Below are 16,108 nucleotides of genomic sequence, written 5' to 3'. Positions count from 1 at the left end.
CACCTCGCTTTTTAGACCGATGAGCTTTGTAAAAATCGACGCGTTTCAGAAAGGCGGGGCATAGTCTCGCGTAGCCAGACCTTCAGACTGACGGCTGAAGGTCTGGAACCCATGGCAGCTTTCAGTGGCCAAAGCCCACCCATGAGGCCATTTGACCGACATGTCAAACAACCAATCACAGTTTGTTTCGTTTCAGCGTCACGTTTCGGGGGCGTGGAAATGCCGCCACAATAACAGACTGGTGTGTAAAACTCTCGGACGTATTTGAAAGATTCTGTGCCGCAAACTTTAAATTTCACATACTTTTGAAAATCCAGCATTTAGTTGATCCTGATAAGCGCTCGTAGTCACAGTTGTAAACACGACGGCTTTCTTCTTTCGTGAGGGGGTTTGGCGTCACGGCATCATTGTTTCCAGGCGGAACGTTAAAGAACGCGACACATATGTTTCCCGGAAATCTTGTATAATTCAACCAATCCGATAACGACTTCGAAACTCCTGAACTGTTTCCCAAACACATTTCATTACACCAAATACACAAAATAATGTTCTTTTTAGCAACATCATATGACCCCTTTAATTTAAATTAATGTTTATATTAAATAATATTTATATTAATGCAAATTAAAATATTTCATTTGATTAACTTTAGGCAAGAAAAGTTTTTAAAGCACATTCCATGTAATTCAGTGCTTTACATAAAAAGGAATTAAAATAATTATCAAATAATCACAATAATGAATAAGAAATAAAAACAGAGAATAAAAATTATTTAAAAAATGATTATAAATGTATTAAAAGAGTTAATAAAAAAGAGGATACATTAAATATTAAATTAATATTAATTATTTAATATACACTGCAAAAACATTATCAGTAAGTCATGACAGCTGTTTTTTTTTTTTACTTGACTTTAACAATTTCGATTTCAGTTTTTATAAGTCATATGAAACTTTTTTTTTTTTTTAATGTACTTCAGTGTAAGTTGAATTAACTTGCACAACCAATTTGATTTAAGGCAGTAATTTTTGCTGGCACATGCAGCAAAATACATATTTTTGCTTTTTCATTTCAAAATGAATTGCACTGGAATTGGACTCTAAAAGGCATTCTGAATTCACTTCTATATAGTGCATGTCCCTGGTGCGGTTCAGGGATGCTGACTTGCCACAAATTGGCTCAATGGTGGTGTACATGACCAAAGTTCTGTTTTCGAGGTTCAGACTGATTCTTTGCTAACACAAAAACTGTTCTCTCATCTTACTTTCATGGCAAGCTAGGAGATTTTTTCCCCCTTAGGCTTTGCTTCAAGGCCGACAGCTGCTACACAGCTAATCGTTGAGATAGCGTCCGCTGATAATTGGTGCAGATTAGGAAATAAAGACCATTCGATGTAGTCTTCCCTGAAGACCTTGAGATATGAGCTTTAAGAATTCTTATCTCTCTTTTTCAAGTACAAATAAAGCGTCTTGTTATGGTTTTCAATGAAGCGGTTCATGCAGTGAACTCGTTCCATTATTAGTGAGAAAACATTGACACAAGATTAAAGGACGTCAGGGGACGTGATCGTACTTTACGGTTTTTGTTTCGTTGTGCAGATGACTAATGAATGGCTTCATATAACATCTGACCTTGAAGATCTACCACAGTTCAAGACCGTACAGTACTTTCAATAATCTGTGATTAAGTGTCATACAGACACAGCGGCGACAGGAAATCTCAGAAACACTTCAGCTCATGAGTCAGCTGGAGATGTATGACCCATTTTGACTCGTAAACATGATTTCACACACAACATATGGAGTATTTCCAGAAACACTAACACTAAATATATTTATTTAATATATTAGCTTATAGATATTTTGTAACTTTTAATAAATTAATGTTTGCTTTATGGACCATGGCGGAAAAACATTTTGTTTCCCAGAATGATCTAATTTACTCTAATATTTAATGTCAATATTTATTTTTATTAAATTATCTGAAAACAGTTTGGTGGACATTTTTAGTGCTGACTGGTAAAATTATAATTAAATAAGGAAGCTGCACTGAATAATTTGTTTTATTATTACACTGGTATTGGGATTTATACAGGCTCCCAGTGTAAATTATTTTTAAGAAACCAGGCAATGGCGAGTGAATAGAGAAAATATACTGTGCAAAAATGTGACCCTGGACCACAAAACCAGTCATAAGGGTCAGTTTTTTTAAATTAAGATTTATACATCATCTGAAAGCTGAATAAATAAGCTTTCCATTGATGTATGGTTTGTTAGATAGGACAATTTTTGGCCGAGATACAACTATTTGAAAATCTGGAATCTGAGAGTGCAAAAAAAAAAATCAAAATATTGAGAAAATCGCCTTTAAAGTTGTCCAAATGAAGTTCTTAGCAATGCATATTACTAACCGATAATTAAGTTTTGATATATTAACGGTAGGAAATTTACAAAATATCTTCATGGAACATGATCTTTACTTAATATCCTAATGATCTTTGGCATAAAAGAACAATTGATAATTTTGACCCACACAATGTATTGTTGGATATTTCTACAAATATTATGTAACTTAAGATTGGTTTTGTGGTCCAGGGTCACAAATAATTCTAACTGTCATGAGAAGAGTTTTTGTATTATTTTATATTATTATGTTTAGTAGAATATGTTTATCCTTATGACAATGGGATTCTTTTAGTTGTTTTTGCATGTGGCATAAAGCGTAGGTTAATATTTTTTGCTGCATGAGACAGTCTCTGTTTCTTGGTGAAACTGTGCCTTCCACGACTCATGGTGTTTTTGTCCTCCTTATTTCTGTTTTAGTAGCTTAATGTGAGAAATACTTCACATACAGTGACATGCGAAAGTTTGGGAACCCCTTGCAGAATCTGTGAAAATGTGAATAATTTTAACAAAGTAAGAGAGATCATGCAAAATGCCTGTTGTTTTTTATTTAGTACTGTCCTGAGTAAGATATTTTACATAAAACATGTTTCCATTTAATCCACAAGACAAAAAATAGCTGAAATTATAAAAATACCCCCCTTCAAAAGTTTGGGAACCCTTGGTTCTTAATAATGTGTGTGGTTACCTGGATGATCCACGACTGTTTTTTTGTTTTGTGATGGTTGTTCATGAGTCCCTTGTTTGTCCTGAACAGTTAAACTGAGCACTGTTCTTCAGAAAAATCCTCCAGGTCCTGCAGATTCTTCCGTTTTCCAGCATCTTTTGCATATTTGAACCCTTTCCAGCAGTGACTGTATGATTTTGAGATCCATCTTTTCACACTGAGGACAATTGAGGGACTCAAACACAACTATTAAAAAAGGTTCAAACATTCACAAAACATTAGCACAAAAATGTTATACATTCATGTTCATGGAAAGTTTTTTTTTTCTGAATTACGTTTTTTAAATGTTACTGCATGTTTTAGAACATTTTAAAGAACATTCCAAAGTACCATTCCCATGATGTTTGCAAAATGACAAAAATATAATGTTCCTTTACAACGTTTGGATAAAAAAAGGTTTAAAACATTTTAAAATCTGGATGTTTTGAACATTCAGAAGTAACGTTTTCATAACTTAATGAGAACATGAACGGAATGTTCTAGAACATACTCTATTTTTCTTAGCTGGGACACACAGGAAGCAAGTTTGTATTCTTTATATTGAGCCAAAAGTGAACCTGTGACATTTAAATTCCCTGGCTGGTCAAAGGTCCTTTTACTACGCGAATTCGCAGGAACATAAAGTTTAATCACACCTTAAAACGGCTGTTTCTAGGCAGCTGGTATGTGTCTTAATCATTTTAAACTGTGTTGTCAACAGCACCACACATTTCTCTAGAAGCAAAACATGGTTAACATGGCATGGTACACCTTTAAATGGGCCTCCGCCTCCCATCCGAGTGTGATTCAGTCAGCGTGAAAGTGTTTTAACTTGAGTTATTGGGGTCACATGAGGTAAAGCACATGGGGAACACTGCGCTTGTTGTCCCGTGACTGCTTTCACTCAAATGCTAATGAAGTCTTTAGAAAGCGAGGCCGAGGTTATGTTCCTCATTGTGCCATTGAATGCAAATGCTGGATTGGACTGCTGCCACCTGTTGGCTCCCCTGATTGATTTCACGGAGTGCTGCGCTTTTGTTTATTTGAACCTTTGGTGCTGAAGCGGAGAAGGTTGCTCGGTGGTTTCCTTCTGAAATTCCCCAGCTGGTCGGAAAGCCGCTCTTCTGAGTAATGAAATCTTGAATTGGACTTTTAAAATGAGAAATGTGAAACAAAAACTTTGGCAAAAGCGCAGTCACCTTAATAGGCGTGCTTTGTCATTACACTCCACACGATTTGACCGTTAGAATCTAATTTATGCTTCGTTTGATGTGCCTTTTGCGTAGAGAGAAACCGTATTCAGTTGCAGCTGTTCTGTTTTGGTCCATGGTGTGAGTTTCTTAATAAGCAGAGTAATTTATCTTTGCCATCCGTAGATGGATGCAGTGACAGCTCAGCAGGATGCCTATTAGTAGGTTTGCTGTAGCGCTGCAGCACCAGCATCGGACCTGATCAAACCTTGATGCTCTTCTGCTGCAGAACAATGTGTGATGAGAGAGGGGCAGACAGGAAGAGGGGACATCAGCCGACAGGGCTAATTCTGCAGAATGGGAGATGACACGTAATTATGCGGCATCGATTGGCAGGGAATAGGCTTGATCATGCTATGACTGTACGTTGGTAATTTGGCCCATGGGGTCTCTGAAAGTCTGAGTCAGAATAGTCAAAAAACCTTAGGCATTCATTAAAACGAAGAAAGAAGTGAACGCACCTGGATTTGTGCGAATGCTGCAGTGTGGAGAGATGCATGTGGCGCACAAGTGCTGTGATTATATGTGCTTTCTGCATGTGGAGATGCTCTTAACCCCATGACAATGCATGTGCATGGACGTGCATGTCTCTTTTTTGCACTACTATTCAAATCACTGAAGTAGTTGAAATGTGGTTCCAATTAACTTAAGCTCATTAATTGAATCTGGCTCAATTCACAAGACCTTGAATGTAAACTGGGACTCCAATTAAGAGCTTAAAATCTTATCTTAATTTGGATTCATGGCTATTCTAGGCATTACTGTCCAGTTGCTCATTAGGGAGTCTCCTGCTGGCATATGTTGTGGATCTTGCAGTCTCGAACTAGTTAACTAATTAACTTGGGGTTTTATCTAAGGTGTTATACATGCTGAAGTTTGCTGATTGGTCAGTTTGAATGTCTCTTGTCACACTGTCAAGGAAAGGATGAAAGAAGATTGTAACCAGAGCTGTGGTTTCTTTTCTTTTTTGCACTACCATTCGAAACGTTTAAGTCGTTTAAGTCGTCGGCTCCAGTTAACTTAAGCTCATTAATTGAATCGGGCTCAATTCACAAGACCTTGAATGTAAGCTGGGATTCCTATTAAACCCTAAACATTGTTTAAAATCGTATCTTCATTTCGATTAGGCATTACTTTCCAGTTGTTCGTCTCCTGCTTGTAGATCTCAGTTAACTATCTAGTGTTACATTTTCTGAGGTGTTTATGCATGCTGTAGTTTGCTGATTGATTGGTCAGTTCGAATGTCTCTGGTTTGGTTTAGTCAAACGGTCAAGGAAAGGATGAAAGAATCTGTAACCAAAGCTGTAGTCTCTTTTCTCTCAGGGAATGTTTACAACCCAAAGGTTTTTGTAAGCAAGTACAACCAAAGCAAGTTTTTGAAAACCATACCATAGTTTTATCCATGTCATGCACATGCGTATAGGAATGTGCGCAGGTGTGTAATTTACAAAGTGACATCGCCAGCTGCTGGCCTGGCATGAATAATACAGCATTTTTAGTCATTTTCATGGATTTGTGTGAACAGGGATTGTTTTGACAATGTCTGTATGCCAAACTTTTCAAAAGCGAGAAGGAAAAATTATTCAATTTTTAGCACAATCAATTTCCTGTAAACATACCCTCAGTTTTGCGCTTGAATTTGTCTCTTTACCCGAGATGTTTTCCTGGGCAACTGTGTTAAAGATTCAAGCCTGTCTGTCCTGAGCCATGAGCTCTTTGTTCCTTAAGCTATGCTTTCTCTCTTTATTCTCTATACCGCTCCGGTTTTATCATTATGATGTTAATGTTTCTGACATTATTTTGGCATTCTTACAGCCTGAAAAATTTAATACCTCCCTATAAACATGTAAAAAGCAAATATGCTTGGCAACATACTAAAACAATATGCAAAATAATATGAAAACCAAAATAATATGCAGTTTTGTGTGTGCATGAGCTCCTAACTGAAAAGGGGTCGGTAAGATTAAAAAAAAAATGTTTTTGAGAAGTCTCTTATGCTCACCACAACTGCATTTATTTGATCAAAGATACAGTAAAAACAGAAATATTGTGAAATATTATTAAAATTTTAAATAACTGTTTTCTGTTTGAATATATTTTAAAATGTATTTTTTTCCCTGTGATCAAAGCTGAATTTTCAGCATCATTACTCCAGTCTTCAGTGTCACATGATTCTTCAGAAATCATTCTAATATGCTGATATTGAGCGAATATGCTCAACAAACATTTCTTGTTGTCAACGTTGAAAACAGTTTTGCTTAATACTTTTTTAAAAACCATTTTCCACCAGGGTTCTTTGATGAATTATGAAAAAAAAAAAAAAAAAAGTGAAGTAAAAACCTTTGGTAACATTATTAATGTCTCTACTGTCACTTTTGATCAATTTAATGCATCTTTGTTGAAGAAAAGCATAAAAAACTGACACCAAAATGAACGCTATTGTGTGTCCCTTTTAATCTTTAGGGTTCAGAAGAAATGCTTTTTCTTTCTTTCATTCACAAAGTGAAAACTTTTGTTTTTAATATTTTATTTGACTTGTCCATGCATGACTTCTGGTAACGAGAGGACACAAGCCAGGTGCAGAAATCATTAGTATAATGACTGTGACTTTTGACCAGCGTTCTGTTCCTAAACCTAGTGAGCATCCTCCACAGGCAGCATTTTAAGACACCACAGACGCTCCTGCTGCGGAGCCTGTTCCAAAAGATAGCCAACTTAATTATGCTCCCCCCTAAAATGCTTCATTTTTGCCAAACTCTAAGACAGCCTTTTTTTTATCGCTCCCTGAGTGTGCATTCCCAGAATGCATTGCAACAAGCACAACAAGCTTGCTTGTATTAAAATCGCCAGACCCCTGCACTTCACCTAAAGAGAAAAATTTGATTTGCAGATTTGATGCCTATGCAGAGTGTTCAAATTAGCCACAAGTTCTATTTCAGTTAGGATGCTGTATCTAGGCAGCTCAGTATTTGAGTCCTACAGTCGATTTCAAAATGGGAGCTGTGTAGCACCTGAACAATTTTCAGTGTAACTGAACACTGATTAGGGTCTGATGGCATCTGTGTAGACTCTGATAAATGCAACCAAAATAGTTTTGATGCTCTGGTTGAAATTTCATCATTTCAGCCTGAGGTGCTTGCGTTCATTTCCAGACTGAACTATCTAAGATGCATCAAAGATTTTAGGAAAATATTGTGCTTTGAACTAGCTTTTATCTCTTTGCACAGACACAAGAGACTTCCTTTATGACTTCAATTCAACCTCCTCTGTTTACTCTACTACTAGATCTGCTTGAAGACGCTGGTCTCTGTGAAAGTCAGTGCTGGCGCCCTTCATCGTATGGTAATCATCCTCGCTTGCAAAAAGGAGGGACGGCGGCCAAACAGGACTGGATTTGATCTGCGTCCAGGGCTCTACTGATAACCCCATCTATCTTAGTTGATTTGGCAAAAAGGGCCTCACTAATGACACCAGAGGGGGTGGCAAACCCACCACCTTGACAGATGTCCAAATCACTGGTAAACAACAGAACACGGGTGAAAAGAAATAAATGACCGCTTCGAATCGGCAGGGAGGTTGAAAATGTCTGAAGACTCGCCAGGAGAGGAAGTTGAGCTTTGATTGGAGCTGGAAACGGGGAATACAGGTGCATATTTTTCTTGTGAGGGAAGATGTCGCCTCAATGAGCCGATGAAGATGGGCCGTACGCCTGAGAAGCATTCAGTCTTTAAATGACATTTATGTCACTGTGCACCTGTCAAATACTATTATACTATATATGTTCACCCATTGTACAATGAGAATTCAGATTGTGCCTACAATCTCTTAACTCTTTATATAATATAATATAATATAATATAATATAATATAATATAATATAATATAATACATCTAAATGTGGGCAGAATCTTAATATCATTAACTTGGACTTTTAGACTAGATAAAAATGGAGAGAATAACGTGCACAATTTGATTGCTTTAAAGATCTTGACATTTTGCATGACACTTCCTATACATAAGTGCAATTCAAAATTAATTAGATTACACACTGTATAAGTTGTCTGGAATGGTGATGACATTATAATTTGTAGCTGCAAATGCCATTTTCTCTTGGGCGCAAGTCACAGAAATAGAATAGCACTAGAACATAAGCAGGCATATTTTTAAAAGACTCTCCAGAAGTAATTAATTAGTCTTATCCTGCATTTGAAGAGGGTTCATTGTCAAAACGGTCACTTGTGTTTGGCTCCTCTGGTTCTCCTGTGAACTGTTTTAATCCCCACAGTGCCATTCAGCCAGCGTACACTTGTCATATTTGTCCAGCACAGGTGCCGGTTTCATAAAGCTGATTTACTGGCTCTGGACCAGCTCCGAGGAATTGAGCTTTGCTGAAAAGTGGCTCTAACCGTCTACAGCTGTTTTGGATGACACTCGCTTAATGTTGCTTTGGCCTCTGTTTAAACTTTTGTTATTGGTGATTATAATTGTGGATATCAATTTATTAAGATTCTTCTTTGAAAGTAAACTATAGAGTGCATGGTGTCCAATAAAAATTCTTTGTGCGTTTGATATTCATATAAGGTAGCCAAAGTGTTTAAAACCATACGTGCACAGATCAGTTGAATGATAAAGTTTACCCTCTTTAACTTAATGCTGTTTTGTGTTCATCTGCTTCTCCCATTTGCTCTTTGTACACTGACTGTCACTCTATATAGACTAATACAATCAAATGTATTATGTATAAATGTATCTAGGGGAAGTCGTGGCCTAATGGTTAGAGAGTCAGACTCGTAACCCAAGGTTGCGGGTTCGAGTCTCGTACCGGCAGGGATTGTAGGTGGGGGGAGTGAATGTACAGCACTCTCTTCCACCTTCAATACCACGACTGAGGTGCCCTTGAGCAAGGCACCGAACCCCCAACTGCTCCCCGGGCGCCGCAGCAAAAAATGGCTGCCCACTGCTCCGGGTGTGTGTGTGTTCACTGCTGTGTGTGCCTGCACTTTGGATGGGATAAATGCAGAGCACTAATTCCGAGTATGGGTCACCATGCTTGGCCACATGTCACGTCACTTTTTTTTTTTTTTTTTTAAATACAACACGTTCTCAAATGTTTATTACAATATATACTTACAATTACATTCACTTCAAGGGTATGAGATGACTGGATGCTTTCAACTGATTTCCTAGATCGGAACTTTGGAGCATAGATCGCGAATCATTTGATTCAGATCGTGACTTCAGAGTGCATATCGTGAATCATTTGATTCAGATCGTGACTTTCGGTCCGTTCCAAACGGGATATATCGCCTTTCGAAGGGCACTTCGGAGTGAAAACAATCATGGCCGCCATATTGAAGGGTCGTTCCAAACCAAAGTGCTCAAAACTGGTCACTTCAAAGGGCCCTTCGGAATGAAGGATTTCAAAGGGTACAACTGATGGACACTTCGGGCTCCCATGATCCTTTGCGCAGATTCTTTGCATGATGACGGTGCCTCCGTGTGGGCATGTGATGATGACGCAGAAGGGCACTTCAAGGAACAGTTGTTTGGTCCCCTACACCCTTCAACCCTTCAAAGCTCTCACTCCGGAGGGTAAACCCTTTGAAGGGATTAGGGCATAGGGATGGGCCCTTCCGAATGGAACGCAGGGCTTGGTGTGGGTTCGCGAATCATTTGATTCAGATCGTAACTTTAGTGTGGGTTCGCGAATCATTTGATTCAGATCGCGACTTCAGAGTGCATAACGTGAATTATTTGATTCAGATTGTGTCTTTAGTGTGGGTTCGTGAATCATTTGATTCAGAACGGCACTTCGGAGCGCGTATTGTGAATAATTTGATTCAAATCAGAACTTCGGTGCGGGTTCACGAATCATTTGATTCAGCTCAGGACTTTGGAAGCGCGTCTCGCGTATTTTTTTCTCATTTAATTTTTTTTATTAAACCCTACAAAACATCAAACCGTAAAGGCAGTAAAGAGAAAGAAAGAAAGAATACACAAATACAAATCCTTTGCAGTTGTCACTCTATATGTCCCAATAATATGTCTGATAATTAAATGCTTAGGTTTATGATCAAAGCTCTGCAGTTTCAAAACATTTAATGCAACGCAATACAATGATGACTGAGAGATGAACAAATAAACTTCAAAATCCTGATGACCATATTTGATACTTGCATTTCAACATGATTTTTCTAAAAAATGATGTATGGATAATCAATAAACCTACTTCATCCCAGCAAGTGTTCATCTTGAAATATTACTAAAAATACAAAAGTTATTCTTATGTTTATATTATAAAAATCAGTAAAGCTTTCATAGTAAAAAGACACATGAACCACAAGCTAAATCCATAATCTCTTTTTGTCAAGTCATACCAATCACTAATCACAACCTTAGCAACAGCTACATTTGCTAATGCATTCAGACAGAATGTAGCAAACTCAAGACAGCATCTTAAGAAGGCTTTTCATTAGTAGCCTTCAAACAACACTTAGTAGCATTCAACATTTTCTATGAGCCACGTGAAGATGCTAAAAGTCTTAGGCCTATATGCTAAAAAAATGTATAATCTGTACTCTGTACAACAGGTTTGTTAGTCAAATTGTGATCATGTTGATTATTTATAAATTTGTGTTTTAAATATGATACAGTAGGCTTCATAGGGTTCATCTTACGGCTTTATTACAATGCAAAACTTGACATCTAACTAGAAAAATGCTCTTAAATTTATGCTAAAGGCTGTATGTGTGAAAGCTTCTCATGTAAACCATGTTGCATTCTTTAGTGTTGCTTGCATCTATTAGAAAAAGTCCAAAAAGCGCTTCTTCACAGATCAAAATTCATGAGCATCACATATTTTTCCCATCTCCCCCGTCTTTCCTTTTACAAATATCCCATTTCCTTTACAACAATTTAGCGTACCCCCTCCACACTTCCTCTGTGACAAGCGTTTTCGTCTGTTGTGCTTGGCTGTCTAGATTGATGAGAATAGCTTTACTGTTTGACAGTCTGTTAGAAAACATTTCAAGGGAACGCTCTACTGACGGCCCAATATGGAAGCGCTGACAGCTCACTGGTGACCCGCCGCTGAGGTTTCTGAATACTGAGACGGTTCCTGCTTCTCATCTGCATAATCAGACCAACTGTCTTGACCGCGATTTTTGTATCGGTGTTTTGATTCACAGTGATTGTAATTCACAGACAAGTCGGCTATCGGCATTCACACACTGATGATGATACTGATGCCGGTGTTGCTTTGTTTTAAATCATGGTATGACTGTATACTAAACCTGCCCCAGGCTGAATAGCATAATATGTAACACTATTCAAATGGAATTTGTTTTCCGAGTTATGTTTGAGTTAAAGCAAAGGATGTTTGTGATTTCATGAAGTCATTTTGGTGGGTTCGGGATCACTGTAGTTATTAGTTTTGTTTGTAGTGTGTAGATTTGTATACTGAAACCCATGTTGAATAAGTACATTTATAATAAATGGCAAATGGAATGAATCCATATGTAGCAAACTTTGATGTGAATCCAATACTAAAGCAGGAAGTTAATTGTTGTTATGTTGAAAATATATATGACACTATCTATGATATCGATGAGACGTTAAACCGAGGTCCTGACTCTCTGTGGTCATTAAAAATCCCAGGATGTCTTTCGAAAAGAGTAGAGGTTTGACCTCGGCATCATGGCCAAATTTGCCCATCATGGCCTCCTAACAATCCCCATATCTACTGATTGGCTTCATCACTCTGTCTCCTCTCCACCAATAAGCTGGTGTGTGGTGGGCGTTCTGGCGCACTATGGCTGCTGTCGCATCATCCAGGTGGATGCTGCACACTGGTGGTGGATGAGGAGATACCCCCTGACAATGTAAAGCGCTTTGAGTGCCTAGAAAAGTGCTATATAAATGTAATGAATTATTATTATTACTATTATTACTATGTATATACGAGATGTGGAATTGATCACTCAGGACTCAATCATGCATATTTATTGAAAGGTAAAGATAAACTGGTTTGTGATTTTATGTAAGAATTTCTTGAGTGTAAAATATATTTTAATGTCCAATGTCCAGTAGACTCTCCTATCTGAGCAAGATTACGTTTCTCAAAAGTTTTGCCCAAGTTTACTGATAAAAACATTCTTTTCCAAAGTCATGTAAGGATAAACAGCTATGTTTAATCTGGATGGTATTACAATCACAAAGTTTGTCTGTGAAACACACTTTACCCAGCATTCCTGGTCTGAACAGGGCTATTGATTTAATTTAAAAGCTTTTGTTGGTGCCGAGGCTGAATCATCTATCGATGAAGGCTGAACAGACTCGTGGTTTCACATCATTTAATACAGTGGCTAAAAGCACTACAGCTACAACTTTCTTTTCCTCATGACTGGTTTCCTTCTGAAAGCGATTATTTTAAGATTAGGTTTACTTATCTAAGATGAGTTAGTGTCTCAGAAATGCAGTCCAGCTGTTGTTTTGGGAAATCTTTTGGGAAATCCTTTGGTTTTAAAAACTGATTCATGCTCCAAGTTGTTAGAACAGGCAACCAATCAAAGGCTCTTTCTCTAGAATGATTACTACTTTCTAAAATATAATTCTAAGTTGCACAGCTATTGTTTTCTGGAGAACATTTGAGATCACATAAGGCAGATTGCTTTTCGACATACAGCAAAGAGTCAAGTGCACTTCCATGGAAACTTGTGACGAGATTAGCTCCTCGAATAACAAGCCAAATCACGTGGCTCATAGCAAATGTTGAATGCTTTTGTGTTGTTTGAAGGCTACTAATGAAAAGCCTCCTTAAGATGCTGTCTTGAGTTTGCTACATTCTGTCTGAATGCATTAACAAATGTAGCTGTTGCTAAGGTTGTGATTAGTGATTGGTATGACTTGACAAAAAGAGACGTCTAATGCAAACTCCCCTTGAACTGAGTCACATCTCTCAGGGATGATGCTTTCTATTGTCATTGTTCATCCTAATGCCCGTTTACCATTGCAGGCTTGTTGTAATGGTGTGTTCGTACTGACATTGACCCACTGGAAGTGTCCAGCAATGTTGGACTGCAGATGATCAGTGGCTCGATGTGAAGTGATGATATTGATGCTCATATGATCTGTGTCCTCTGAGTTTTGGCGAGATGAAGTTCATTTTACTGTTTGTGATTTAACTGTTCAATATTAGCTTATTTGTCTCCACATATATGCAGTGATATGACATTAGGGCATCCAGTAATGACTATCAGTAAACAGCGATTGAAGTTGTGAAGTCAGTGTTAGTGTGAATGCGGCTTTAGACTTGTGAGCCTTGATAAATTAGTTCAAAAATAGTATAAGAGGATAATTATAATACTTATGAATTAATAAATTGTCCTGAATTTTTGTTTTACATTAATTTATTTTTGATTGATTTTAATAAAAAATTTTCTGTTCAATAATTACTTGTCTATTTTTGTTATTTATTTTTTCTTTTACTTTTGTAAAAATAAATGTATTTATATATGTATTTATTTAAATTTGTAAATGACCTGATCATTATCTTTTATATTTTTTGGAAAAAGTATTATTTATTTATTGTTTGTTTGTTTGTTTGTATATACATTTGTAAATGTCATGATCATTATCTTTTACATTTTTGAAAATGTATTCTTTCTTTTTCTTTCTTTCTTTCTTTCTTTCTTTCTTTCTTTCTTTTCTTTCTTTCTTTCTTTCTTTCTTTCTTTCTTTCTTTCTTTCTTTCTTTCTTTCTTTCTTTCCCAGATCATCTTTCATTTATCATTGTGTGTGTGTGTGTGTGTCAAATTTGGTCCTGACACAAAATTCTTCTTCTTTTATTTTATTTTTTTATTATTATTATTTTTTTTAGAGATTTTATGCTAAATTATGCATTTCATCCATTTATTATTAATTTATTCTTACATTACAGTTTTGTTTGATTTATTTATTATTACCATTCTTTTTTATCCTGTATTTATTTCAGCTTGCCTTTGTGCCACATCCTTCTGTTATTAAATAGGACATTCAGAGTAACTGCTGAGCCTGTATTGGGTAAGTTGAAGCACACGGTGGATGAAATGGGCTGTGTAATAAGTCTAATTCGAGCTGTGCAGCGGCACGAGCAGAATACCAGTGAAATGGTTTTCCTCACGAGATCTTCAAGAAGTTTGGTCGTGGCAGTCTTTTCCATCTAATCAGCAGAGATTACAGCAAGTTTAGCCCAGAAGAATGTGTGTCAGTTTTAATCCTGTTTTTAAGTAAGCCGAGTGAAAACGTAATTTATAAGGTCGACGAGGGCAACTCCCTTAGATGTGCTGGTAAGGACGATTTGTTAGTAAGGCAATTTAAAGAGTTGTGCCACAACACAAGATTTTCCTCCAAATGGATTACTTTTCACTTCAATGGTCTGGTTTAGTTTCAGGCCAAAAGACAAGTAATATTAAAATCCGACAAGCCTCAGTGTAGGGGATTTATGATGATTAGTTTTCTGCATATTTATGGCCCTTGCCGCTCTGCTGATTTGGTCCAAGTGTTTGTGTGCCTCACTTACTAAGATAGATGTGATGAAAAGTACTGGTGAGTGTAAGAAAAGATACTTTTGCACTAAGCTAAAGAAGTGTTCACACTGACAGCGAGTTCACTGGAGGTCGTCGGGTCACTGTACAGCTGCTCGTAGTGGGGTCCTGATGCTGGATGGCCTAAAGTTAATGATGGGCTATATGACTGGCCAAATGCAATTTATTGCAGTAAAACAATATATCTAAAAAGATTTGGACAAGGAATCAACATCTTTCTGCTTACAGTGAACATTCTGGAGAACAAAGTCTTTCATATATACTAATAAATTCTATATATGAATTAATTGGTATGTAATATTATATATACTAATGTATTATAATTAGGGATGCACCGATACCACTTTTTAACACATAACTAGTCTAAATAAACAAACATACTCACACATACATACAAAGGGGAGTTAAAGTGGATGAATGAAACCATTAGAAAAACCAGAGAATGCAGTTATGGGAAATGAGTCAGTTAACCACCTGAGTGAAACCATCAGCTCCATTGCAGCAGCTCAATACTGTAATCACAAAACGTTTTCCTAAAATAATGCAGGGAACCACTCGTTATACATTATAGAGTGCAAGCGTACTATTTTGGTGATGTAATTTGCGTCACTCGCAGTGTACACAGAACCTCGCGAACAAGTAAAAACCGAAGTATACTTTGGCCTTAAAGCAAGCTAAACATATGCAGCGCGCACATGTTTGTATTGGTGCAGAATGAGAGAGACACTTACAGCCTAGCGCATTTCACCCAGTCTGCTAGTTTCACTTCTGCTTTAAATAAAGTTGTGTATGCTTGACGTTTAAAATAAATGCTGTTTATAGTGAATGCCCCTATAATTTTTGTTTGTTTTAATCCAAACTCATGCGCTAATGGAGCGAACAGCAATCAAGATCATGCAACAGGAGTGCACGCTCTTGGACTCTCTCTCTCTCTCTCTCTCGCTCTCCTTACCGTCAAATAATAAACTTTCCACTTTTCCAGGATGTCTGTGAGATATGGGAAGTCGTGGCCTAATGGTTAGAGAGTCGGACTCGTAACCCAAAGGTTGCGAGTTCGAATCTCAGGTCCGGCAGGGATTGTAGGTGGGGGGAGTGAATGTACTCTCTTCCACCTTCAATACCACAACTGAGGTGCCCTTGAGCAAGGCACCGAACCCCCAACTGCTC

The 16,108-nt window shown here is 37.4% G+C and overlaps 1 long non-coding RNA gene across 2 annotated transcripts in view; it reads left to right on the top strand.

Annotated features, from left to right (window-relative positions):
• Positions 1–16,108, top strand: part of LOC107696912 (uncharacterized) — a 52,709-nt gene that overhangs the window by 3,422 nt on the left and 33,179 nt on the right. The window contains exon 3 of one of the 2 annotated variants that reach the window (XR_001635136.1): positions 7,644–8,001. The exons of the other annotated variant lie outside the window; for it this stretch is intronic. This is a non-coding gene — a long non-coding RNA (uncharacterized LOC107696912). Of the gene's footprint in view, positions 1–7,643; positions 8,002–16,108 lie in introns of those variants that run through there. 2 annotated transcript variants of the gene reach the window in all.

This window comes from Sinocyclocheilus anshuiensis, unplaced genomic scaffold (genome assembly GCF_001515605.1).
Source record: "Sinocyclocheilus anshuiensis isolate Anshui unplaced genomic scaffold, SAMN03320099.WGS_v1.1 scaffold1083, whole genome shotgun sequence".
NCBI classification, from domain to species: domain Eukaryota; kingdom Metazoa; phylum Chordata; class Actinopteri; order Cypriniformes; family Cyprinidae; genus Sinocyclocheilus; species Sinocyclocheilus anshuiensis.
This window is presented reverse-complemented; position numbering and strand designations above follow the sequence as displayed.